We start from the raw sequence: 26,095 nt of genomic DNA, 5'->3' as shown, positions 1-26,095 counted from the left end.
TTGGTACACCACCGGTAGATCGCCTGTCAAGTTTCGTGCCATTTGGAGCCCGTTTGATACTCCAACGGTTAACCGGGGAACCGTAAAGGCCTCGTGTGTGTTGCAGCCCAATACCCCTCCAAAACTGCCCAATAGCCCATCCAAACCTATCCCATGTCCTCCGCCGTCGGATAACGATCGCGTGGCCAAAAACTATACTCCATTTGGACACTCCCACCTCCTTCTAGGTATAAATATGTGCGCCCCCTCAAAAATTCGGGCGAAACCCTAGTCTCCTTCCTCCGCGCGCCGGACACGTCCGCCGGTGCCGAACACGTCCACCGCTGCCGCCCGCAGCCAATCAGCCCGCGCCATGTGTCCCCGCCGCCGCCATTCCCACCGCGTGCCGCCGTGGGCCTGCGCGGCCCAGATCCAGCCCATGGGGACCAAACCCTCACCCCCGCCGGCTGCGGGCGCCCGGGCCCGAGCTCCGCAAGCTCCCCGCCTCCTGCACACGTCCTTCGCCCGCGCTGCTCTTCCGCCGCCGCCCTTCCGCACCATGCCGCGGCCGCCCGCAACTCCGGTGAGCCCCGCACGTCTGGTCCCTCTCCTCCTTCTCCTTCCTCTCCTCCTCCCTCACCCGAGCTCCCTCTCTGCCACAGGTGCTCCGGCCACCGTGGGACGAACTCCGGCGAGATACGGTGAACCTCGACGTCCGTGCCGAAGAACCCTAGATCTGATCCACGAGGTTGACCTCGTTTTCCCACTAAGTTCCTTATTCTGCATTATCTTTAGGCCCAGTTCATCATGACATAACTTCTCATCCGTAGCTCCGTTTCATGCGTGTGATATATCACAATGTTCATCATGATGTGCTCTTCATTTTGTTCCATTCTGACCTGCTTGTTTGACTCCATCTTGATGCCCAAATCGTTGATGCAAGAGTGCTATAAATTGTTAGGTGTTGATTCTTAGCAGAGCATGAGGATTTGTCATTTTTGCTACAATTGTTGTGTGTTGCATATGGGTATGAGCTCTACATGTGTTTTGGGCTATGCTATGCCATCTTTACAGGGGTGCTTGCCATGTATTTTTGTGATCAATGTGGTGACTAGCACAAGCATGCAAAGTAGCCTTCGTGATATTGCTGATTTAAGGGACTTAGGATTTTACCAAGTCATTGCTCTGCTGTTATTTTTATGCCATGTATTCATGTTGCTACAGTGATATCCATGCTTGTTTTGAGTTGCTTCAGTAAGGATGATTTGGACATATGGTTGTGCTCCATCCATCCATGCCCCTGTTTGCAATTATGGAGTGCCCTAGCATGTCTTAATCTTGCTCTACTTTTGCTATAAAATGTTCCTGGCAGATTGTTTACATGTTAATCAATTTTGCCATGGTTGTTGTAGTTGATCCATGCATGCTATGAACTTGTTATTGCTTTGGTTAGCTTCATGATTATGTCTTCTTGCTGTAGGTATGCTTAGCTTGTCATGCAATGCCTTGTGATGAGTGAATCGAGCTCGCAAAGATGCCTTCATATCTCTATTTTTGCCATGCTCAATTTTCTGCAAAGTCTGAATCTGTTAACGAAACTTGCTATGTTTACATGGGTGCCATCATATCTTCTGTGCCTTTTTGGCTTATGACCAGTAAGGAACTTTTGTTCTATGCTTTGAGTAGATTCATGCCATGCCTTGTTTTGCTATGATATGTTCTTGTAGCATGTTGTTTGCTTGCTCTAAACATGGCTTCCTGATGTTAATTCCTGGCATGTTAGTATTTTCACCAAGTCTGTGATGGTGATATCTTTTGCACTTTTGCCATGCTTGTTTGAACCTGTTCTAGTGTGATTCAGCCGTAGCTTAGTGTTCATATTTTGTCAAGCATCTTGAGTAGACCACTGCCATGTGCTTTGTTGTTATGTTGGGGTGCAGTAGCTTAGTTTCTTGTTCCATTCTAGATGACATCGTGCTGTTAATCGCAGAATTATGCCATTCTTGTTTTGCTTGCCATTTGCAAACCGTGCATCTGATTCCGGTGGTATTTATATCGATTTCGACCAAAATCATCTCATCTTTATCCAACGGAACACTTGGTTTGACAAGTTGATGCCTGGTTCAATCTTTTCCTTCCGGAGCACGCATATGCATTGCATATCACGTCTCGCATATCATGCGATGTTTTGCATCATGTTGCTTGCGCATTGCACCGTGATTGATTGTTGGTCCTTTGCTTGTGTTATTGCCTTGGGTAGAGCCGGGATACAAGTACGTGATCGAGGATCCAGTTGAGTACGCTTACGAGGATCAAGCTTTCGTCAACTCTGAGAACTTTGCAGGCAAGATGACCATACCCTCGAAATCACTTCTATCTTTGCTTGCTAGTTGTTCGCTCTATTGCTATGCCGCGATACCTACCACTTGCTATATCATGCCTCCCATATTGCCATGTCAAGCCTCTAACCCACCTTCCCTAGCAAACTGTTGTTTGGCTATGTTACCGCTTTTGCTCAGCCCCTCTTATAACGTTGCTAGTTGCAGGTGCAGATGAAGTTTGTTCCATGTAGGAACATGGATTTTGTTGGGATATCATTATTATATCTTGTTTACTTTAATGCATCAATATACATGGTAAAGGGTGGAAGGCTCGGCTTTATGCCTGGTGTTTTGTTCCACTCTTGCCGCCCTAGTTTCCGTCAAACCGGTGTTATGTTCCTTGATTTTGCGTTCCTTACGCGGTTGGGTGTTATGGGAACCCCTTGACAGTTTGGTTTGAATAAAACTCCTCCAGTAAGGCCCAACCTGGGTTTTACCATTTGCCACCTAATCCTTTTTCCCTTGGGTTCCGCGAACTCAAGGGTCATCTTTATTTTAAACCCCCAGGCCAATGCTCCTCTAAGTGTTGGTCCAACTTGTCAGCCGCAGGTGACCACCAGGGGCAACTCTGGGCTGGCCTACCGGAAGTTTGGACAATCCGGTGTGCCTTGAGAACCAGATATGTGCAGCTCCTATTGGGATTTGTCGGCACATTCGGGCGGCTTTGCTGGTCTTGTTTTACCAGTGTCGAAATGTCTTGTAACCGGGATTCCAAGTCTGATCGGGTCGTCCTGGGAGAAGGAATATCCTTCGTTGACCGTGAGAGCTTGTGATGGGCTAAGTTGGGACACCCCTGCAGGGTTTTGAACTTTCGAAAGCTGTGCCCGCGGTTATGGGCAGAAGGGAATTTTTAATGTCTGGTTGTAGAGAACGTGACACTTAATTTAATTAAAATGAATCAACCACGTGTGTAGCCGTGATGGTCTCTTTTCGGCAGAGTCCGGGAAGAGAACACAGTCTCGTGTTATGCTTGAACGTAAGTAGCTTCAGGATCACTTCTTTATCACTTATTAGTTTCTCGACCGTGCTTTACTTTGCTTCTCGCTCTCTTTTGCATAAGTTAGCCACCTGTCAGTGTACAAAAAGAGGGGTACACTTTTTGTACCCGTATAACTGTGCACGGGCAGTCTGAGCCGCGGATACCACCATACCAAGCAAGGCAAGGGAGGTGAGCCAGGGTAAGACCGAAGCTCAAGAGAACTAGAACGATGCCAATGCCAAGACCACGAAGAGCAAAGGGGACGAAGGGGACTCCCCCGGCAAGATCCTTGCCGGGGGACAGTTCTAGCAGCCCCGGCAAGACCCTTGTCATGGCGACTCGTCCCGCGCATATGGAGCAAATCACCCTTGAATCCACTGCCCCCAAAGGGCAAGGATTCGGGAGACATCCCCGTGGCGGCATGCAGATCTTTGTGAAGAAATTCAAGATCAGGTACGCACTAAGGAGACGACAACCCTTGGCGGGATCCCAGCCGAGGAAGACTACAAGGCCCCCAGCAAGCGCCTTGCCGGGGATGACAACAGGCGCCTCGGCAAGACTCTTGACGGGGCCCCGGCAAGGCCCTTGCCGAGGACACCCGCAGGGCCACCATCAGGCCCACACCGACTAAACATCCACCACCGCATGCATGCAGCTGCCGACCCAACCAGCTGGGCAGGCACCTGCATGGCGGCATGCAGATCTTCGTGAAGACCCACCACTGCGCCACCTCAGCTGCCTGCCTACCTGCATGGCATCGCAGGCGTCGCTGGCCAGGGCGCGTGTCAACACAAGAAGGAGCGGCGACGGATGAGATAGGTTTCTCCCCCGTCCCCGATAAAGTAAGGACACCTAAGCAAGACGCATTAAATGCGCCTTGTCATGTGGTGCGAGGGATAACCTCATAGCACTGTACCCTTTCCACCTCCTGTGTGCCCCTGTGGCAACCCCTTTTTCAATAAAAGGAGGCCCGAGGCGACCAGAGGAAGGATTCGGCTTTTTGGAGCTCCTCACGCCCCATAGCTAGCTCAAGAACACATATATACAATCCACCAAAGCAGGAGTAGGGTTTTACGCATCCTCGCGGCCCGAACCTGGATAAACAAACCGCGTGCTATCTATTTGATCCGCTCTTCTCACGACCCCGCGCCCCGCTAACCACAGTAGGGATTCTTGTGATCCCATAGGTGTCGTTCCCACCGACATATCTGGCGCGCCAGGTAGGGGGCGCAGTTGTGAGAATCGGCTTTAGCAGTTAGTTCGGCGCTTCTTCATCATCATGGCGCCCAAGAAGAAGACGACGGTGGTGGTTGGCCAGTCGGAAGCCAGACAGCCCGTCCCGATGCGGGCGAGCAGCGGACCGGTCGCAGAGAGGACCCGGGGCGCTGCTCGCGAACAACAACACCATCCTAGCAGCCGGAGTTTGGGAGGCGGCGATGTTTGTGCGCCTGGTAATGGGCCACACGTCGCCAAATCCAAAGGCGGAGCCAAGCCCTTCGCGGGAGGAGCGGGGCCTTCCAGGGTCATCGCCGCCCCGCCCGAAGGCGACGCAAGGGCCTCCAAGACTCCCACGCCGGCGCCCACAGCGCGCTCCTCCCAGGCAGCGCACGACGAACGGAATAATCACGCCGAAGATCCCGGGCGTCGCCGCGGGAAGAACCCCGAGCGCCACTCCCGGGACGTAGAAGACCTGCCCACCCGCCGAGGCGCTGGCAAAAACGGCATGCGACCGCGGGGTCGTGATAGAGCTCCTTCTGACATGGTCAGAAGTCGAAGTGTGTCGCGATCCGTGCAGGTTTCGCCGCCACCGATGCCAGCAGAGGCCCTAGCGCGCGCAGTTGCTCCTCGACTTTCCTCCCACTATGGGGAAACTTGATGAATGGAGAGCCACTATCCGAAGCCTTGTTGCGGTGGCCAACAAAGACGAACCAAGCCCGGTGGGGCCACTGGGTCGACGCTTCAATGGAGTCCCATGGACCAGTGGCGGAAAAGCCGGCAGCGCCGCGACCACGGTGCATTCACCTCTTCCCCATCCGGTACCACGGACGCCGGCTCGTCGCGACGTCACGGGCGACGACATCTTCATAGCATCGTCTGACCCGCGGACCCACTATGACCAGCGCCAAGTTCTTCGGGAACGAGCCCATGAAGACGCTCGAACCACTATCGAGCGCCAGCGCGGAGCGCGCCACCAGCCAGACAGGCGAGCAGGGCCTGCTGTGAACCACCCGGCCTCGGAGAGCCCTGGAGGCCTACCTTACGAGGTAGGCTGTCCGGCTTTTACCCGTGAGCTGCGGCAGTTCTAGTGGCCCACTCACAGCACCTTCAAACCTGACGTTGGACAAAAGTACAACAGCAAGACTCACCCGTCTGAGTTCCTCAGCATCTACACCATCGCGATGCAAGCCGCCGGAGCCCGCAACGATAAGGTGCTTGCAAATTACTTTCCATTGGCTCTTAAACGCAACGCCATGTCGTGGTTGATGCACTTGCCGGTAGACTCCATTTCCTCCTGGTCGGATTTGTGCCATGAGTTTGTGGGCGCCATTACTGGAGGTCACCAAGCCCATGGCCAAGCAAGCGACCTGCATGTCATTCCCCAGAAGGGAGGCGAGAGTCTGCGCAAGTATATATAGAGGTTCAGCTGGGTACAGCACAATATCCCTGATGTTCATCCTGCCGCCATCGTAAGCGCGTTCCATCAGAACATGCGTAACCGCAAGATGCGCGAAGAACTGGCAATGAACAAGGTGAAAGATGTGGCAGAACTCTATGTTCTTGCTGACAGATGTGCCCGAGCTGAAGAGGGAAGGAAGTACCCCGGCGAAGATGCCGGCATGGAAACCGACTCCTCAGATGAGGATACTGCCGCCCCAGCGAAGAAAGGCCGGCGCCGCAATAGGAAGCGCAAAGGTAAAGCTGTGCTTGCCGTCGAGGGATCTGACGACGCCGGCTCCGCCAAGAAAACCAAGGCAGATGACCCCGGCAAGGAAATTGCCGGATGTGTCGCCTCCCGGGCCTTGGCGGGTGCCGAGAAGCCAGGAAACTCCGACAAGCCATACTGCAAGATCCATCGCACCAAAGGCCATGATCTCCAGAACTGCCGACAGGTTGACCTCCTTGCTGAGAAGCAGAGGGCTAAATATGAGAGGCGGGACAAGGAGAAAGGCCAGGACGGTGCTGAGGGGTCCGGCAAGAAGCGTGACGGCCAGGCGGGCCGTCGCGACAAAGATAAATAGCGGGAGAGGCCCGCCCGGGGCCGTGACAAAAAGCGAGAAGACGATGATCACGAAGAGGACGATGAGTCTGGTGACCAAGAATTTCAGAAAGCTACAGAGGCCATGTGCGTCGATGGCGGCGCCTCGCTGCATACCTCTCACCGCCAGCTTAAACAGTGGGCGCGTGAGATTACAGCGGCGGAACGGTCGTTTGATGCTCGAAGGCCGCTGAAGTGGTCCAGCGCACCTATCATTTTTGACACTGAGGATCACCCTAATCGCACTACTGCAGTCGGGTGCTTGCCATTGTTGGTTTCACCAACAATACGCAACCTCAAGGTGACAAAGATGCTAGTCGATGGCGGGGCCGGTCTGAACTTAATCTCGCCTGTCGTGATCGAGAAATTGCAGATTCCTGATGAAGACCTCGAAGAGACGGGCACGTTTCAGGGGGTCAACCCGGGAAGAAGTCAACCAAAGGGAAAGGTCACGTTGCCCGTGACTTTTGGCAGTGATCTGAACTACAGGACAGAAAGGATTGTGTTCGACGTTGCTAAGATCCCCTTGCCTTACAACGGTGTCGGTGTACAAAAACAGGGGTACACTTTTTGCACCCCCTATAACTGTGCACGAGCAGTCTGAGCCACGGGCACCACCACACGAAGCAAGGCAAGGGAGGTGAGCCAGGGTAAGACCGAAGCTCAAGAGAACTACGATGCCAAGGCCAAGACCACGAAGAGCAAAGGGGACGAAGCGGACTCCCCCGGCAAGATCCTTGCCAGGAGACAGTTCTAGCAGCCCCGGCAAGACCCTTGCCGCGGCGACTCGTCCCGCGCCTACGGAGCAAATCACCCTTGAGTCCACTGCCCCCAAAGGGCATGGATTCAGGAGATATCCCCGTGGCGGCATGCAGATCTTCGTGAAGACATTCAAGATCAGATACACACTAAGGAGACGACAACCCTTGGTGGGATCCCAGCCGAGGAAGACCACAAGGCCCCCGGGAAGCGCCTTGCCGGGGATGACAGCAGGCGCCTCGGCAAGACCCTTGCCGGGGCACCGGCAAGGCCCTTACCGAGGACACCTGCAGGGCCACCATCTGGCCCACGCCGACTAAACCTCCACCACCGCATGCATGGAGCTGCCGACCCAACCAGCTGGGCAGGCACCTGCGAGGCGGCATGCAGATCTTCGTGAAGACCCACCACTGCGCCACCTCAGCTGTATGCCTACCTACGTGGCATCGCAAGCGTCGCTGGCCAGGGCACGTGTCGACACAAGAAGGAGCAGCGACGGATGAGACAGGTTTCTCCCCCATCCCCGATAAAGCAAGGACACCTAAGCAAGATGCATTAAATGCGCCTTGTCATGTAATGTGAGGGATAACCTCGCATCACTGTACCCTTTCCACCTCCTGTGTGCCACTGTGGCAACCCCTTTTTCTATAAAAGGAGGCCCAAGGTGACCAGGAGAAGGATTCGGCTTTTTGGAGCTCCTCACGCCCCATAGCTAGCTCGAGAACACAGATATACAATAAACCAAAGCAGGAGTAGGGTTTTACACATCCTCGCGGCCCGAACCTGGATAAACGAGCAATGTGCTACCTGTTAGATCCGCTCTTCTCACGACCCCGCGCCCCGCTAACCACAGTAGGGATTCTTGTGATCCCGTAGGTGTCGTTCCCGCGGACATCTCTGGCGCGCCAGGTAGGGGGAGCAGTTGTGAGAATCGGCTTTAGCAGTTAGTTTGGTGCTTCTTCATCGTCATGGCGCCCAAGAAGAAGACGACGGTGGCGATTGGCCAGTCGGAAGCCGGACAGCCCGTCCCGACGCAGGCGAGCAGCGGACCGGTCGCAGAAAGGACCCGGTGCGTTGCTCGTGAACACCAACACCATCCCAGCAGCCGGAGTTTGGGAGGCGGCGATGTTTGTGCGCCTGGTAACGGTCCACATGTCGCCAAATCCAAAGGCGGAGCCAAGCCCTTCGCGGGTGGAGCGGGGCCTTCCAGGGTCATCGCCACCCCGCCCGAAGGCGACGCAAGGGCCTCCATGACTCCCACGCCGGCTCCAACAATGCGCTCCTCCCAGGCAGCGCGCGACGAACGGTGTAGTCACGCCGAAGATCCCAGGCGTCGCCGCAGGAAGAGCCCCGAGCACCACTCCCGGGACGTAGAAGACCTGCCCACTCACCGAGGCGCTGGTGAAAACGGCATGCGACCTTGGGGTCGTGATAGAGCTCCTTCTGACATGGTCAGAAGTCGAAGCGCGTCGCGATCCGTGTAGGTTTTGCTGCCACCGACTCCAGCAGAGGCCCTGGCGCGCGCAGTTGCTCCTCGACTTTCCTCCCACTACGGGGAAACTCGACGAATGGAGAGCCACTATCCGGAGCCTTGTTGCGGTGGCCAACAAAGACGAACCAAGTCCGGTGGGGCCCCCGGGTCGGCGCTCCGACGGAGTCCCACGGACCAGTGGCAGAAAAGCCGGCGGCGATGCAACCACGGTGCATTCACCTCTTCCCCATCCGGTACCGCGGACGCCGGCTCATCGCGACGTCGCGGGCGACTCCATCTGCATAGCATCGTCTGACCCGCGGACCCACTGTGACCAGCGCCAAGTTCTTCAGGAACGAGCCCATGAAGACGCTCGAACCACAATCGAGCGCCGGCGCGGAGCGCGCCACCAGTTAGACAGGCGAGCAGGGCCTACTGTGTACCACCCGACCTCGGAGAGCCCTGGAGGCCTACCTTACGAGGTAGGCTGTCCGGCTTTTACCCGTGAGCTGCGGCAGTTCCAGTGGCCCACTCACCGCACCTTCAAGCCTGACGTTGGCGAAAAGTATAACGGCAAGACTCACCCGTCTCAGTTCCTCAGCATCTACACCATCGCGATGCAAGCCGCCGGAGCCCGCGACGATAAGGTGCTTGCAAATTACTTTCCATTGGCTCTTAAACCCAACGCCATGTCGTGGTTGATGCACTTGCCGGTAGACTCCATTTCCTCCTGGTCGGATTTGTGCCATGAGTTTGTGGGCGCCTTTACTGGAGGTCACCAAGCCCATGGCCAAGCAAGCGACCTGCATGTCATTCCCCAGAAGGGAGGTGAGAGTCTGCGCAAGTATATACAGAGGTTCAGCCGGGTACAGTACAATATCCCTGATGTTCACCCTGCCACCATCATCAGCGCATTCCATCAGAACGTGCGTAACCGCAAGATGCGCGAAGAATTGGCAATGAACAAGGTGAAAGATGTGGCAAAACTCTATGTTCTTGCTGACAAATGTGCCCGAGCTGAAGAGGGAAGGAAGTACCCCGACGAAGTGTTGGGGAACATAGTAATTTCAAAATTTTCCTACGCACACGCAAGATCATGGTGATGCATAGCAACGAGATGGGAGAGTGTGATCTACGTACCCTCGTAGACCGACAACGGAAGCGTTATGACAATGCGGTTGAGGTAGTCATACGTCTTCACGGCCCGACCGATCAAGCACCGAAACTACGACACCTCCGAGTTCTACCACACGGCTCGATGACGATCCCCGGACTCCGATCCAGCAAAGTGTCGGGGAAGAGTTCCATCAGCACGACGGCGTGGTGACGGTCTTGATGTTCTACTGTCGCAGGGCTTCGCCTAAGCACCACTACAATATTATCGAGGACTATGGTGGAAGGGGGCACCGCACACGGCTAAGAGAACGATCTTAGAGATCAACTTGTGTGTCTAGGGTTGCCCCCTGCCCCCGTATATAAAGGATCCAAGGGGGGGTGCGGCCGGCCCTAGGAGGAGGCGCGCAGGAGGAGTCCTACACCTACCAGGAGTAGGACTCCCCCCTTTCCCTAGTTGGATTAGGACTTGGGGAAGAAGGAAGAGAGGGAAGAAAGGAAGGGGGGGCAGCGCCCCCCCTCCTTGTCCAATTAGGACTTGGGGGGGAGGGGCGTGCGGCAGCCCCTAGGCCTCCTCTCCTCTTCCTCCACTAGGCCCATTAAGGCCCATTAGGTTACCGGGGGGATTTCAGTAACCTCCCGGTACTCCAATAAGATGTTGATTTCACCCAGAACACTTCTGATGTCCAAACATAGGGTTCCAATATATCAATATTTATGTCTTGACCATTTCGAGACTCCTCGTCATGTCCATGATCACATCCGGGACTCCGAACTAACTTCAGTACATCAAAATATATAAACTCATAATGAAACTGTCATCGTAACATTAAGCGTGCGGACCCTACGGGTTCGAGAACAATGTAGACATGACCAAGACATGTCTCCGGTCAATAACCAATAGCGGAACCTGGATGCTCATATTGGCTCCCACATATTCTACGAAGATCTTTTATCGGTCAGACCACATAGCAACATACTTTGTTCCCTTTGTCAAAGGTATGTTACTTGCCCGAGATTCGATCGTCGGTATCTCAATACCTAGTTCAATCTCGTTACCGGCAAGTCTCTTTACTCGTTTCGTAATACATCATCTCACAACTAACTCATTAGTTGCAATGCTTGCAAGGCTTATGTGATGTGCATTACCGAGAGGGCCCAGAGATACCTCTCCGACAATCGGAGTGACAAGTCCTAATCTCGAAATACGCTAACCCAACATGTACCTTTGGAGACACCTGTAGAGCTCCTTTATAATCACCCAATTACTTTGTGACGTTTGGTAGCACACAAAGTGTTCCTCCGGCAAACGGGAGTTGCATAATCTCATAGTCATAGGAACATGTATAAGTCATGAAGAAAGCAATAGCAACATACTAAACGATCGGGTGCTAAGCTAATGGAATGGGTCATGTCAATCACATCATTCTCCTAATAATGTGATCCCGTTAATCAAATGACAACGCATGTCTATGGTTAGGAAACATAACCATCTTTGATTAACGAGCTAGTCAAGTAGAGGCATACTAGTGATGTTTAGTTTGTCTATGTATTCACACAAGTATTATGTTTCCGGATAATACAATTCTAGCATGAATAATAAACATTATCATGATATAAGGAAATATAATGATAACTTTATTATTGCCTCTAGGGCATATTTCCTTTAGTCTCCCACTTGCACTAGAGTCAATAATCTAGATTACGCAGTAATGATTCTAACACCCATGGAGCATTGGTGCTGACATGTTTTGCTCGTGGAAGAGGCTTAGTCAATGGGTCTGCTACATTCAGATCCGTATGTATCTTGCAAATCTCTATGAATCCCACCTGGACTAGATCCCGGATGGAATTGAAGCGTCTCTTGATGTGCTTGGTTCTCTTGTGAAATCTGGATTCCTTTGCCAAGGCAATTGCACCAGTATTGTCACAAAAGATTTTCATTGGACCTGATGCACTAGGTATGACACCTAGATCAGATATGAACTCCTTCATCCAGACTCCTTCGTTTGCTGCTTCCGAAGCAGCTATGTACTCCGCTTCACATGTAGATCCCGCCATAACACTTTGTTTAGAACTGCACCAACTGACAACTCCACCGTTTAATGTAAACACGTATCCGGTTTGCGATTTAGAATCATCCGGATCAGTGTGAAAGCTTGCATCAACGTAACCATTTACGATGAGCTCTTTGTCACCTCCATATATGAGAAACATATCCTTAGTCCTTTTCAGGTATTTCAGGATGTTCTTGACCGCTGTCCAGTGATCCACTCCTGGATTACTTTGGTACCTCCCTACTAGACTTATAGCAAGACACACATGAGGTCTGGTACACAGCATTGCATACATGATAGAGCCTATGGCTGAAGCATAGGGAACATCTTTCATTTTCTCTCTATCTTCTGCATTGGTCGGGCATTGAGTCTTACTCAATTTCACACCTTGTAACACAGGCAAGAATCCTTTCTTTGCTTGATCCATTTTGAACTTCTTCAAAACTTTGTCAAGGTATGTGCTTTGTGAAAGTCCAATTAAGCGTCTTGATTTATCTGTATAGATCTTAATGCCCAATATGTAAGCAGCTTCACCGAGGTCTTTCATTGAAAAACTCTTATTCAAGTATCCCTTTATGCTATTCAGAAATTCTATATCATTTCCGATTAGTAATATGTCATCTACATATAATATCAGAAACGCTACAGAGCTCCCACTCACTTTCTTGTAAATACAGGCTTCTCCAAAAGTCTGTACAAAACCAAATGCTTTGATCACACTATCAAAGCGTTTATTCCAACTCCGAGAGGCTTGCACCAGTCCATAAATGGATCGCTGGAGCTTGCACACTTTGTTAGCTCCCTTTGGATCGACAAAACCTTCCGGTTGCATCATATACAACTCTTCTTCCAGAAATCCATTTAGGAATGTAGTTTTGACATCCATCTACCAAATTTCATAATCATAAAATGCGGCAATTGCTAACATGATTCGGACAGACTTAAGCATCGCTACGGGTGAGAAGGTCTCATCGTAGTCAATCCCTTGAACTTGTCGAAAACCTTTTGCGACAAGTCGAGCTTTGTAGACAGTAACATTACCGTCAGTGTCAGTCTTCTTCTTGAAGATCCATTTATTCTCAATTGCTTGCCGATATTTTGGCAAGTCAACCAAAGTCCACACTTTGTTCTCATACATGGATCCCATCTCAGATTTCATGGCTTCAAGCCATTTTGCGGAATCTGGGCTCACCATCGCTTCTCCATAATTCGTAGGTTCATCATGATCTAGTAGCATGACATCCAGAACAGGATTACCGTACCACTCTGGTGCGGATCTTACTCTGGTTGATCTACGAGGTTCATTAGTATCTTGTTATGAAGTTTCATGATCATCATCATTAGCTTCCTCACTAATTGGTGTAGGTGTCACAAAAACCGGTTTCTGTGATGTACTACTTTCCAATAAGGGAGCAAGTACAGTTACCTCATCAAGTTCTACTTTCCTCCCACTCACTTCTTTCGAGAGAAACTCCTTCTCTAGAATGTTTCTGAATTTAGCAACAAAAGTCTTGCCTTCGGATCTATGATAGAAGGTGTATCCAATAGTTTCCTTTGGATATCCTATGAAGACACATTTTTCCGATTTGGGTTCGAGCTTATCAGGTTGAAGGTTTTTCACATAAGCATCACAACCCCAAACTTTCAGAAACGACAACTTTGGTTTCTTGCCAAACCATAGTTCATAAGGCGTCGTCTCAACGGATTTTGATGGTGCCCTATTTAACGTGAATGCGGCCGTCTCTAAAGCATAACCACAAAACGATAGCGGTAAATCAGTAAGAGACATCATAGATCGCACCATATAAAGTAAAGTACGATTACGACGTTCGGCACACCATTACGTTGTGGTGTTCCGGGTGGCGTGAGTTGCGAAACTATTCCGCATTGTTTCAAATGTACACCAAACTCGTAACTCAAATATTCTGCTCCACGATTAGATCGTAGGAATTTTATTTTCTTGTTACGATGATTTTCAACTTCACTCTGAAATTCTTTGAACTTTTCAAATGTTTCAGACTTATGTTTCATTAAGTAGATATACCCATATATGCTTAAGTCATCTGTGAAGGTGAGAAAATAACGATATCCGCCACGAGCCTCAACATTCATCGGACCACATACATCTGTATGTATGATTTCCAACAAATCTGTTGCTCTCTCCATAGTACCGTAGAACGGTGTTTTTGTCATCTTACCCATAAGGCACGGTTCGCAAGTACCAAGTGATTCATAATCAAGTGGTTCCATAAGTCCATCACTATGGAGTTTCTTCATGCACTTTACACCGATATGACCTAAACGGCAGTGCCACAAATAAGTTGCACTATCATTATCAATTCTGCATCGTTTGGCTTCAACATTATGAATGTGTGTGTCACTACTATCGAGATTTAATAAGAATAGACCATTCTTCATGGGTGCATGACCATAAAATATTTTACTCATATAAATAGAACAACCATTATTCTCTGATTTAAATGAATAACCGTCTCGCATGTAAGAAGATCTAGATATAATGTTCACGCTCAACGCTGGCACCAAATAACAATTATTTAGGTCTAATACTAATCCCGAAGGTAGATGTAGAGGTAGCGTGCCGACCGCGATCACATCGACTTTGGAACCATTTCCCACGCGCATCGTCACCTCGTCCTTAGCCAATCTTCGCTTAATCCGTACTCCCTGTTTCTAGTTGCAAATGTTAGCAACAGAACCAATATCAAATACCCAGGTGCTACTGCAAGCATTAGTAAGGTACACATCAATAACATGTATATCGCATATACCTTTGTTCACCTTGCCATCCTTCTTATCCGCCAAATACTTGGGGCAGTTCCGCTTCCAGTGACCAGTCTGCTTGCAGTAGAAGCACTCAGTTTCAGGCTTAGGTCCAGATTTGGGTTTCCTCTCTTGAGTAGCAACTTTCTTGCTATTCTTTTTGAAGTTCCCCTTCTTCTTCCCTTTGCCCTTTTTCTTGAAACTAGTGGTCCTATTGACCATCAACACTTGATGCTCCTTCTTGATTTCTACCTCCGCAACTTTCAGCATTGCAAAGAGCTCGGGAATAGTCTTATTCATCCCTTGCATATTATAGTTCATCACGAAGCTCTTGTAGCTAGGTGGCAATGATTGGAGAATTCTGTCAATGACACAATCATCTGGAAGATTAACTCCCAATTGAATCAAGTGATTATTATACCCAGACATTTTGAGTATATGCTCACTGACAGAATTGTTCTCCTCCATCTTGCAGCTATAGAACTTATTGGAGACTTCATATCTCTCAATCCGGGCATTTGCTTGAAATATTAACTTCAACTCCTGGAACATCTCATATGCTCCATGATGTTCAAAACATCGTTGAAGTCCTGATTCTAAGCCGTAAAGCATGGCACACTGAACTATCGAGTAGTCATCAGCTTTGCTCTGCCAGACGTTCATAACATCTGGTGTTACTCCAGCAGCAGGCCTGGCACCCAGCGGTGCTTCCAGGACGTAATTCTTCTGTGCAATGAGGATAATCCTCAAGTTACGGACCCAGTCCGTGTAATTGCTACCATCATCTTTCAACTTTGCTTTCTCAAGGAACGCATTAAAATTCAACGGAACAACAGCACGGGCCATCTATCTACAATCAAACATAAACAAGCAAGATACTATCAGGTACTAAGTTCATGATAAATTTAAGTTTAATTAATCATATTACTAACTCCCACTTAGATAGACATCCCTCTAATCCTCTAAGTGATCACGTGATCCAAATCAACTAAACCATGTCCGATCATCACGTGAGATGGAGTAGTTTCATTGGTGAACATCACTATGTTGATCATATCTACCATATGATTCACGCTCGACCTTTCAGTCTCCATGTTCCGAGGCCATATCTCTATATGCTTGGCTCGTCAAGTATAACCTGAGTATTCCGCATGTGCAACTGTTTTGCACCCGTTGTATTTGAACGTAGAGCCTATCACACCCGATCATCACGTGGTGTCTCAGCACGAAGAACTTTCGCAATGGTGCATACTCAGGGAGAACACTTCTTGATAATTAGTGAGAGATCATCTTAAAATGCTACCGTCAATCAAAGCAAGATAAGATGTATAAAAGATAAACATCACATGCAATCAATATAAGTGATATGATATGGCCATCATCATCATGTGCTTGGGATCTCCATCTTCGAAGCATCGTCATGATCACCATCGTCACCGGCGCGACACCTTGATCATCATCGCAGCATCGTTGTCGTCTTGCCAATCTTATGCTTCCACGACTATCACTATCGCTTACTGATAAAGTAAAGCATTACAGCGCAATTGCATTGCATACAATAAAGCGACAACCATATGGCTCCTGCCAGTTGCCGATAACTCAGTTACAAAACATGATCATCTCATACAATAAAATTTAGCATCATGTCTTGACCATATCACATCACAACATACCCTGCAAAAACAAGTTAGACGTCCTCTACTTTGTTGTTGCAAGTTTTACGTGGCTGCTACGGGCTTAGCAAGAACCGTTCTTACCTACGCATCAAAACCACAACGATAGTTTGTCAAGTTGGTGCTGTTTTAACCTTCGCAAGGACCGGGCATAGCCACACTTGGTTCAACTAAAGTTGGAGAAACTGACACCCGCTAGCCACCTTTGTGCAAAGCACGTCGGGAGAACCGGTCTCGCGTAAGCGTACGTGTAATGTCGGTCCGGGCCGCTTCGTCCAACAATACCGCCGAACCAAAGTATGACATGCTGGTAAGCAGTATGACTTATATCGCCCACAACTCACTTGTGCATATAACATCAACGCATAAAACCTAGGGTCAGATGCCACTGTTGGGGAACGTTGTAATTTCAAAATTTTCCTACGCACACGCAAGATCATGGTGATGCATAGCAACGAGATGGGAGAGTGTGATCTACGTACCCTCGTAGACCGACAGAGGAAGCGTTATGACAACACGGTTGATGTAGTCGTATGTCTTCACGGCCCGACCGATCAAGCACCGAAACTACGTCACCTCCGAGTTCTAGCACACGTTCAGCTCGATGACGATCACCGAACTCCGATCCAGCAAAGTGTCGGGGAAGAGTTCCGTCAGCACGACGGCGTGGTGACGATCTTGATGTTCTACTGTCGCAGGGCTTCGCCTAAGCACCACTACAATATTATCAAGGACTATGGTGAAAGGGGGCACCGCACACGGCTAAGAGAACGATCTTAGAGATCAACTTGTGTGTCTAGGGGTGCCCCTGCCCCTGTATATAAAGGAGCCAAGGGGGGGTGCGGCCGGCCCTAGGACGAGGCGTGCAGGAGGAGTCCTACTCCTACCGGGAGTAGAACTCCCCCCTTTCCCTAGTTGGATTAGGACGTGGGGAAGAAGGAAGAGAGGGAAGAAAGGAAGGGGGGCGCCCCCCTCCTTGTCCAATTCGGACTTGGGGGGGGAGGGGCGCGCGGCAGCCCCTAGGCCTCCTCTCCTCTTCCTCCATTAGGCCCATTAAGGCCCATTAGGTTACCGGGGGGATTTCGGTAACCTCCCGGTACTCTAGTAAGATGTCGATTTCACCCAGAACACTTCCGATGTCCAAACATAGGGTTCCAATATATCAATATTTATGTCTTGACCATTTCGAGACTCCTCGTCATGTCCGTGATCACATCCGGGACTCCGAACTAACTTCAGTACATCAAAATATATAAACTCATAATGAAACTGTCATCGTAACATTAAGCGTGCGGACCCTACGGGTTCGAGAACAATGTAGACATGACCAAGACATGTCTCCGGTCAATAACCAATAGCGGAACCTGGATGCTCATATTGGCTCCCACATATTCTACGAAGATCTTTTATCGGTCAGACCGCATAACAACATACTTTGTTCCCTTTGTCATCGGTATGTTACTTGCCCGAGATTCGATCATCGGTATCTCAATACCTAGTTCAATCTCGTTACCGGCAAGCCTCTTCACACGTTTCGTAATACATCATCTCACAACTAACTCATTAGTTGCAATGCTTGCAAGGCTTATGTGATGTGCATTACCGAGAGGGCCCACAGATACCTCTCTGACAATCGGAGTGACAAATCCTAATCTCGAAATACGCTAACCCAACATGTACCTTTGGAGACACCTGTAGAGCTCCTTTATAATCACCCAGTTACGTTGTGACGTTTGGTAGCACACAAAGTGTTCCTCCGGCAAATGGGAGTTGCATAATCTCATAGTCATAGGAACATGTATAAGTCATGAAGAAAGCAATAGCAACATACTAAACGATCGGGTGCTAAGCTAATGGAATGGGTCATGTCAATCACATAATTCTCCTAATAATGTGATCCCGTTAATCAAATGACAACACATGTCTATGGTTAGGAAACATAACCATCTTTGATTAACGAGCTAGTCAAGTAGAGGCATACTAGTGATGTTTAGTTTGTCTATGTATTCACACAAGTATTATGTTTCTGGATAATACAATTCTAGCATGAACAATAAACATTTTCATGATATAAGGAAATAAAATAATAACTTTATTATTGCCTCTAGGGCATATTTCCTTCATGAAGATGCCGGCATGGAAACCGACTCCTCAGATGAGGATATTGCCGCCCCGGCGAAGAAAGGTCGGCGCCGCAATAGGAAGCGCAATTTTAAAGTTGTGCTTGCCGTCGAGGGATCTGACGACGCCGGCTCCGCCAAGAAAACCAAGGTAGATGACCCCGGCAAGGAAATTGTCGGATGTGTCGCCTGCCAGGCCTTGGCGGCTGCCGAGAAGCCAGGAAACTCTGACAAGCAATATTGCAAGATCCATCGCACCAAGGGCCATGATATCCAGAACTACCGACAGGTTGAGCTCCTTGCTGAGAAGCAGAGGGCTGAATATGAGAGGCGGGACAAGGAGAAAGGCCGGGACGATGCTAAGGGGTCCGGCAAGAAGCGTGACGGCCAGGCGGGCCGTCGCGGCAAAGATAAACAGCAGGAGGGGCCCGCCCGGGGCCGTGACAAAAAGCCAGAAGACGATGATCACGAAGAGGACGATGAGTCTGGTGACCAAGAATTTCAGAAAGCTACAGATGCCATGTGCGTCGATGGCGGCGCCTCGCTGCATACCTCTCACCGCCAACTTAAACAGTGGGTGCGTGAGGTTACAGCGGCGGAACCGTCGTTTGATGCCCGAAGGCCGCTGAAGTGGTCCAGCACACCTATCATTTTTGACACTGAGGATCACCCCGATTGCACTACTGCAGTCGGGTGCTTGCCATTGTTGGTTTCACCAACAATACGCAACCTCAAGGTGACAAAGATGCTAGTCGATGGCGGGGCCGGTCTAAACTTAATCTCGCCTGCCGTGATCGAGATATTGCTGATTCCTGATGAAGACCTTGAAGAGACGGGCACGTTTCAGGGGGTCAACCCGGGAAGAAGTCAACCAAAGGGAAAGGTCACGTTGCCCGTGATTTTTGGGAGTGATCGGAACTACAGGATAGAAAGGATTGTGTTCGACGTTGCCAAGATCCCCTTGCCTTACAACGGGATCCTTGGCCGCCCAGCACAGGCCAAGTTCATGGCGGCGTCACATTACGCCTACAACACCTTGAAGATGCCGGGGCCTGTGACGATCATCACCGTCCCATCAGACAGTAAGGATGTGCTAATTTGCGCTGACCAACTCTATCAACAAGCAGTTGCAGCAGCCGCCACTGCTAAGGCGTTTGCTCCTGCCGCTGGAGCCCCGGGAAGGCAAAAGAAGAAGACCGGTGAGACCTCAGGCACCCACTCTGGCAAGCGCACCTCTTCGGAGTGTAGCGCTCCCGTCGAGGACATGCCGGAGAGCTCCACCGACAGAAACAAGAAGTCCAGGGCCACACCGCTGGGAACCAAGAAGGTTTTAGTCAAGGAGGACGGCACGGGAGGAGCTTTTACCATAAGCTCCACCCTTGACGACAAATAGGAAGACGCGCTCGTCACCTTCCTGCGGGCGAATGTCGATGTGTTTGCACGGTGTTCCTAGGGAGGTGATTGAGCACCACCTTGCTGTCTGTCCTCATGCGCGGCCCGTCAAGCAGAAGGTCAGAAAGCAAGCTTTGGAATGACAAGAGTTCATCATAGAGGAGATCCGGAAACTGGAAGCAACGGGTTTGGTAAGAGGAGTGCTCCATCCAACGTGGTTGGCCAATCCGGTGGTAGTGCGCAAGGCAAATGGGAAGTGGAGGCTGTGTATTGATTACACAGATATTAATAAGGCTTGTCCCAAAGACCCCTTCCCGTTGCCGTGCATCGACCAGATTGTTGACTCCACAGCTGGGTGTGATCTGTTGTCATTCCTCGATGCCTACTCCGGCTACCACCAGATCTTCATGACAAGGGAAGATGAAGAGAAAACGGAATTCATCACCCCATGTGGTATGTAGTGCTTTATACGGATGCCTTTCGGGTTGAAGAGTGCTGGTTCAACGTTTGCGAGGGCGGTCCAGATTGGTTTTGAACCCCAGCTCCATAGAAATATGGAAGCTTATATGGATGATATAGTGGTCAAAACCAAGAACAGGGCAACCCTCATATCAGATTTACAAGAAACATTTGCAAACCTACGCAAGATCAATCTCAAGCTGAACCCTGAGAAGTGCGTCTTCGGCGTCCCGTCTGGCAAGCTTCTCGGGTTCTTTGTGTCACAGCATGGGATAGAGGCCAATCCGGACAAGATGAAAGCAATAGAGCAGATTGAAGCGCCCAAGCGAGTCAAGGATGTGCGTCGGCTTGCTGGTTGCGTTGCCGCCATGAGCAGGTTCATTTCCAAGTCCGCCAAGCGCGCCCTTCCCTTTTTCAAGATTTTGAAAAAGGCAGGCCCGATGGAGTGGACGCCAGAAGCCGAAGCAGCATTGCAAGATTTGAAGAGGTACCTCTCCTCCGCACCAATACTAGTTGCGCCTAGGCCACAGGAACCGTTGCTGCTGTACCTGGCGGCAACGAAACAGGTGGTCAGCGCCGCACTAGTGGCGCAGAGAGAAATTGATGATGAGGTAATAGCAGCGACGGAGCCCGATGCCACCGATGCCGAGATGACACAGCCGGTTGGAGTGCCGCCAAGGAAGAAGATGATGCAGCACCCGGTCTTCTTTGCCATCTCCCTTCTGCACGGGGCTAGATCAAGGTACTCCAGTGTGCAGAAACTACTCTTCGGCCTTCTTATGGCCTCGAGGAAGCTGCGTCACTACTTCCAGGCGCACGAAATCACTATCATCACTCGCCTCCCTCTGCAACGGATATTGCACAATCCAGACACAATGGGAAGGATCGTAGAGTGGGCACTGGAACTGTGCAGCTTTGGCCTCAAGTTTGAGAGTACCTCGACGATTCAAAGCCAAGTCTTGGCGGAGTTTGTTGCAGAATGGACCGCGACGCCTGACGAAGAAACCCAAGAGACTGCTCTCCCCGGCAAGGAGGCAAGTTGCGACTGGACCATGTACTTTGATGGAGCTTTCTCCTTACAGGGCGCCGGGGCTGGCGTACTGCTTGTCGCGCCCACCGGAGAGCACCTCAAGTACATGATCCAGATGCACTTCCCCAGGGAGGTGTCAACAAACAATACGGCTGAGTATGAAGGGCAGCTTGTCGGTCTTAGGATCGCGGCGGACCTCGGAATCAAGAAACTCGTCGTCAGAGGCGACTCGCAACTTGTCGTCAAGCAAGTCAACAAGGATTACCAGAGCTCGTTGATGAAGGCCTACGTCGATGAAGTGAGAAAGCTGGAAGAGCATTTTGACGGTATACAGGCAGAATACATTCCCTGACCGGAGAATGATATCGCCGATTACCTGTCAAAACGCGCTGCCCTCAAGCTACCTGTGGAACCAGGTACCTTTGTGCTTCAGCTAACTCAGCCATCCGTTGATCCATCAATAGAGCAAAACAAGAGAAGGAAATCAGGGCCCGACAAGGACTTCCCCACCGAGCTCCCCGGAGCTGCCGGCAAGGATGTTGCCGAAGATACTGAGCCCGCCACGGGACGGCTAGCTCCGGCGGAGCATCGAGCTCTTGCCGTCGAGACAGCCACTCCTGTAGCGGATGAAACGCCTTTAGTCCTCGCCGTCGAGCCCCAGGCTCCAGCATGGGCACAACATACCGTCTGATTCCTCCAAACTGGGGAACTTCCTGAAGAGCAGGAAGAAGCGGAAAAAGTAGCCCGTCGATCTGCTATGTACCAGTTCATCGATGACGTCCTGTACAGAAAGAGGTCAAACGGTGTGAAATTGAAGTGTATCCCACAAGAGGAAGGGCTGGGGCTGTTGGCAGAGATACATGGAGGCATATGTGGATCCCACATAGGGTCAAGAGCCCTTGTCGGCAAGGCATTTCGGCAAGGCTTCTTCTGGCCCACTGCCCTCCAGGATGCGACAACACTAGTCACCCGGTGTGAAGCGTGTCAGTTCCATTCAAAGAAGCTTCATCAGCCAGCTCAAGCCCTTCAAACCATTCCTCTCTCCTGGCCTTTCTTGGTCTGGGGGCTCGACATACTGGGCTCTTTCCCCCGTGCTGTCGGGGGCTTTGAGTACTTGTACGTTGCAATCGACAAGTTCACAAAGTGGCCAGAAGTGGAAGCAGTGAGGAAGGTCACAGCATAGTCAGCCGTCAAATTCTTCAAGGGACTAGTGTGCCATTTTGGTGTACCCAACAGGGTCATCACCGACAACGGTACACAGTTCACAAGCCGCACCTTCATGCAATATACCCAAGACCTCGGCAGCAAAGTCTGTTTCGCTTCCGTTGCTCACCCATGAAGCAATGGTCAAGCTGAGAGGGCAAACGCAGAAGTACTGCGAGGCTTAAGGACAAAGACCTTTGACAGGCTGCGCAAGAGTGGAAGGCGCTGGATTGATGAATTGCTGGCGGTTCTTTGGTCAATCAGAACGACACCAAATCGAGCCATCGGCCAGACACCGTTTGCCCTAGTATACGGGGCAGAAGCAGTTCTCCCCACGGAACTCATATACGGGTCACCTTGAGTACTCGCTTATGACGAGCTTGAGCAAGAGCAATTGCGGCAAGATGACGCAACGCTCCTTGAGGAAGATCGTCTTCGGGTGGCTGTGAGAGCAGCGCGCTACCAGCAAGCCTTGCGCCGCTACCATAGCCGCAAGGTTCATGCCCGAAGCCTTGAGGAAGGCGACCTTGTTCTTCGGCGCGTTCAATCGGCCAAGAATTCCAACAAGTTGACGCCAAAGTGGGAAGGTCCTTATCAGGTAATACAAGTCACCAGGCCCGGCGCAGTCCGCCTGGAGAGCGAAGATGCCGTTCCGGTGAGTAACTCCTGGAACATTGAGCATCTTCGCAAGTTTTACCCGTGAGGCGCGGCTTGCCGGCCCCCCCGGCAAGCCACCTTTTGTATGAGCCTTGCCAATGACGCATGTAACCCTCTGTACAAAGCCAGGCGCAGACCCTGAGCATAAGTAAATGAAGCGCTGGCGCTCTAAGTTATAGCATGCATGATAGGTCGAGTCTCGTCCTTGGTTAGGGTTAATAGTGCTTAGTGGCGACTAACCCCTAGCTTAGAGGTCGAGTGTGCGTCTCTTTGTCTTTCTTTTGTCTCCTTTGGTTCACAGGACACACAGATATCCGTGCCGGACCACTTGGGGGGGGAAAAAGAAGAGGAACAGACCAGCATCTAGCCCCCGGCAAGCCAATATTGCCGGGGGCTGCAAGAGCAAAGATTCACCCACGGCGAACCAGGATTGCCGGGGACTGCAGCTTCAGATAAGTTCTTCATCCCTTATCATGCATTCCATTATGGACTGAGGTATGTGAAACCTCATTTTCCCCTAAGCTACCGTGCTCCCCTAACTCTAGGCCCCAGGGCTCGTTCCTGGGGCCAAGTTGGGTCATAGTCGCGGCAGCGAAAGGATGAAACAAGGAGCCTGAACCCGCGTCATCCCTGCCTCCGCCAAAGGAGTGAGGAAGGTCGAGCGAAGTGGGGAGACGGCAAGGCCTGTTGCCGGGCAAGGAAATGTTTATCTTGAAGATATCAAGGATTTACTCCTTGTCGTGGGTTCCACCCGCAAACAAATGACCCGACAAGCATCCCTTTTTCATTAAAAAAAACATTCCACTCAGGTACAGTCCGTAGGGAGTGAAAAACATGAATGATGGGATTACAAGTTTTAAATTCAGCAAAGGCCTGAAGGCTTACAAACTAAAAAGAGATAAGGTGCCCGTAATCCCTTTCTTGTCCCTCTCCTCAGGAGGCAGGTCAAGGAGGCGAAAAGGACAAAAGCAGCGCCTAGGCGAGCTACGGGTGGCAGAAGGCACCAAGAGAACATCTTGGTGGCCGTCCAAAGGCTGGATGGTGATGGCGGCGCCGGAAGCAGAGCTCGAAGACGAGGCAGCAGGACGTCAGCACGCGTCGAAGACGTTGGTGCCTGCGTACTCCGACTTGACGGCCTTGCCGCCCGCCCTCTTCCTCTTCCGCAGCCTCCCAACGCCAGTCGCCCAAGGAGACGACCCCGAGAAGTTCAGGGAGCCGGCGACGCGGATGATGGGGTCGCCGGTGCCGCACGGAGCGGCACCCGACACCTAATCGGACCCATCATCCTGCCGCCTACTACCCTCGTCGTCGCTGCCGCTGTCCTCCTCGTCACTCCCGCCCGAGGAGGAGTCTTCACTATCAGAAGAGCTCTCCACGCAGCACCTTGCACGGGTCCCGAAGCACCCGAAGACCTTGACGGAGAAAAGGCCACCCTCCATCAGCTTAAAATGGAGAGTGAGCCCCTCCGTCAAGCGGTGGATATGAGCAAACGTCTTCCATCCCCGACAAAGATACATCACGTGAGGGGCAGGGAAGTCGACGCGGACCCGCGTGCCACTGATCCCGCAGCCCCTCATGTGCAGCCGCAACGATTCCGGCGGATCCAGCTCCATCTCCTGCGCAAACGGAGTCGGGCGCGGCGGCCGGCGCAGCCTGGCGAAGAACTCACAAGGGTCATCCCCAACATGTCCCTCCATTGGAGGAGGAGCTGCTGGCGGAGGCGAGGCCGGCGCGCCGCCCCGTCCTCCTCTTCCCCGAGCGCCCCGGCCTCGCCCACGGCCTCGCCCCTCCCCCTTCCCCTCGTGGCTGGCTCTGCTACCGCAGGCGCATGAGAAGGAGGGACGCGTTGTCGAGCGGCGACCCTCGCCGCCACTGTTGAAGGACCGGGATTCCCTCTCTCCATGACGGATGGAAGGGAGGAGCAGAAGCTGAAGGAAGAAGAAGATGAAAGAATGCGGGACGCCATCCCCCCTCCCGCTCTTTATAAAGGACCGGGGTTGGGGCTTGGCCGCCCCGCTCGGATAATCAAGATACGGAAGGCGCAGGGAGCTAGGACCGACCCGCCGCCCCAACCAGCGACGGCCCGGTTCCCCACCCCGTGATCGTGGGGAGTGGACGCCTTGAAGACCGCGCCTCAGCCCCATTCAATAAATGGGCCGCGCCTCCACGCCTCCCTCCGTTTATGGAGAAGACGTGAACCGCCCCTTTACTACGATGTGACGCATGCTTGCGAGAATCAACCCCACGCATGCCGCCCACGTCACACGTGCCTCCCCATGCCGCGCCACGCGCGAGAATCGTGGGAAGCGCAGTGCGTGAAGAATCTTACCGCGGTAAAAACCGCCCCGCCTGCCCGCGCACCGTTTTTGGGCCTAGCCCAACAACGCGTTGCGCTTATGTGTGGCCCAGGCCCGGGGGCTCCTGTCGGTGTACAAAAAGAGGGGTACACTTTTTGTACCCCTATAACTGTGCATGGGCAGTTTGAGCCGCGGATACCACCACACCAAGCAAGGCAAGGGAGGTGAGCGAGGGTAAGACCGAAACTCAAGAGAACTAGAACGACGCGAAGGCCAAGACCACAAAGAGCAAAGGGGACGAAGCGGACTCCCCCGGCAAGATCCTTGCCGGGAGACAGTTCTAGCAGCCCCGGCAAGACCCTTGCCACGGTGACTCGTCCCGCGCCTACGGAGCAAATCACCGTTGAGTCCACTGCCCCCAAAGGGCAAGGATTCGGGAGACATCCCCGTGGCGGCATGCAGATCTTTGTGAAGACATTCAAGATCAG

Source organism: Triticum dicoccoides, chromosome 4A (assembly GCF_002162155.2).
Source record: "Triticum dicoccoides isolate Atlit2015 ecotype Zavitan chromosome 4A, WEW_v2.0, whole genome shotgun sequence".
Classification (NCBI taxonomy): Eukaryota; Viridiplantae; Streptophyta; class Magnoliopsida; order Poales; family Poaceae; genus Triticum; species Triticum dicoccoides.
Note: the sequence above shows the minus strand (reverse complement) of the source record.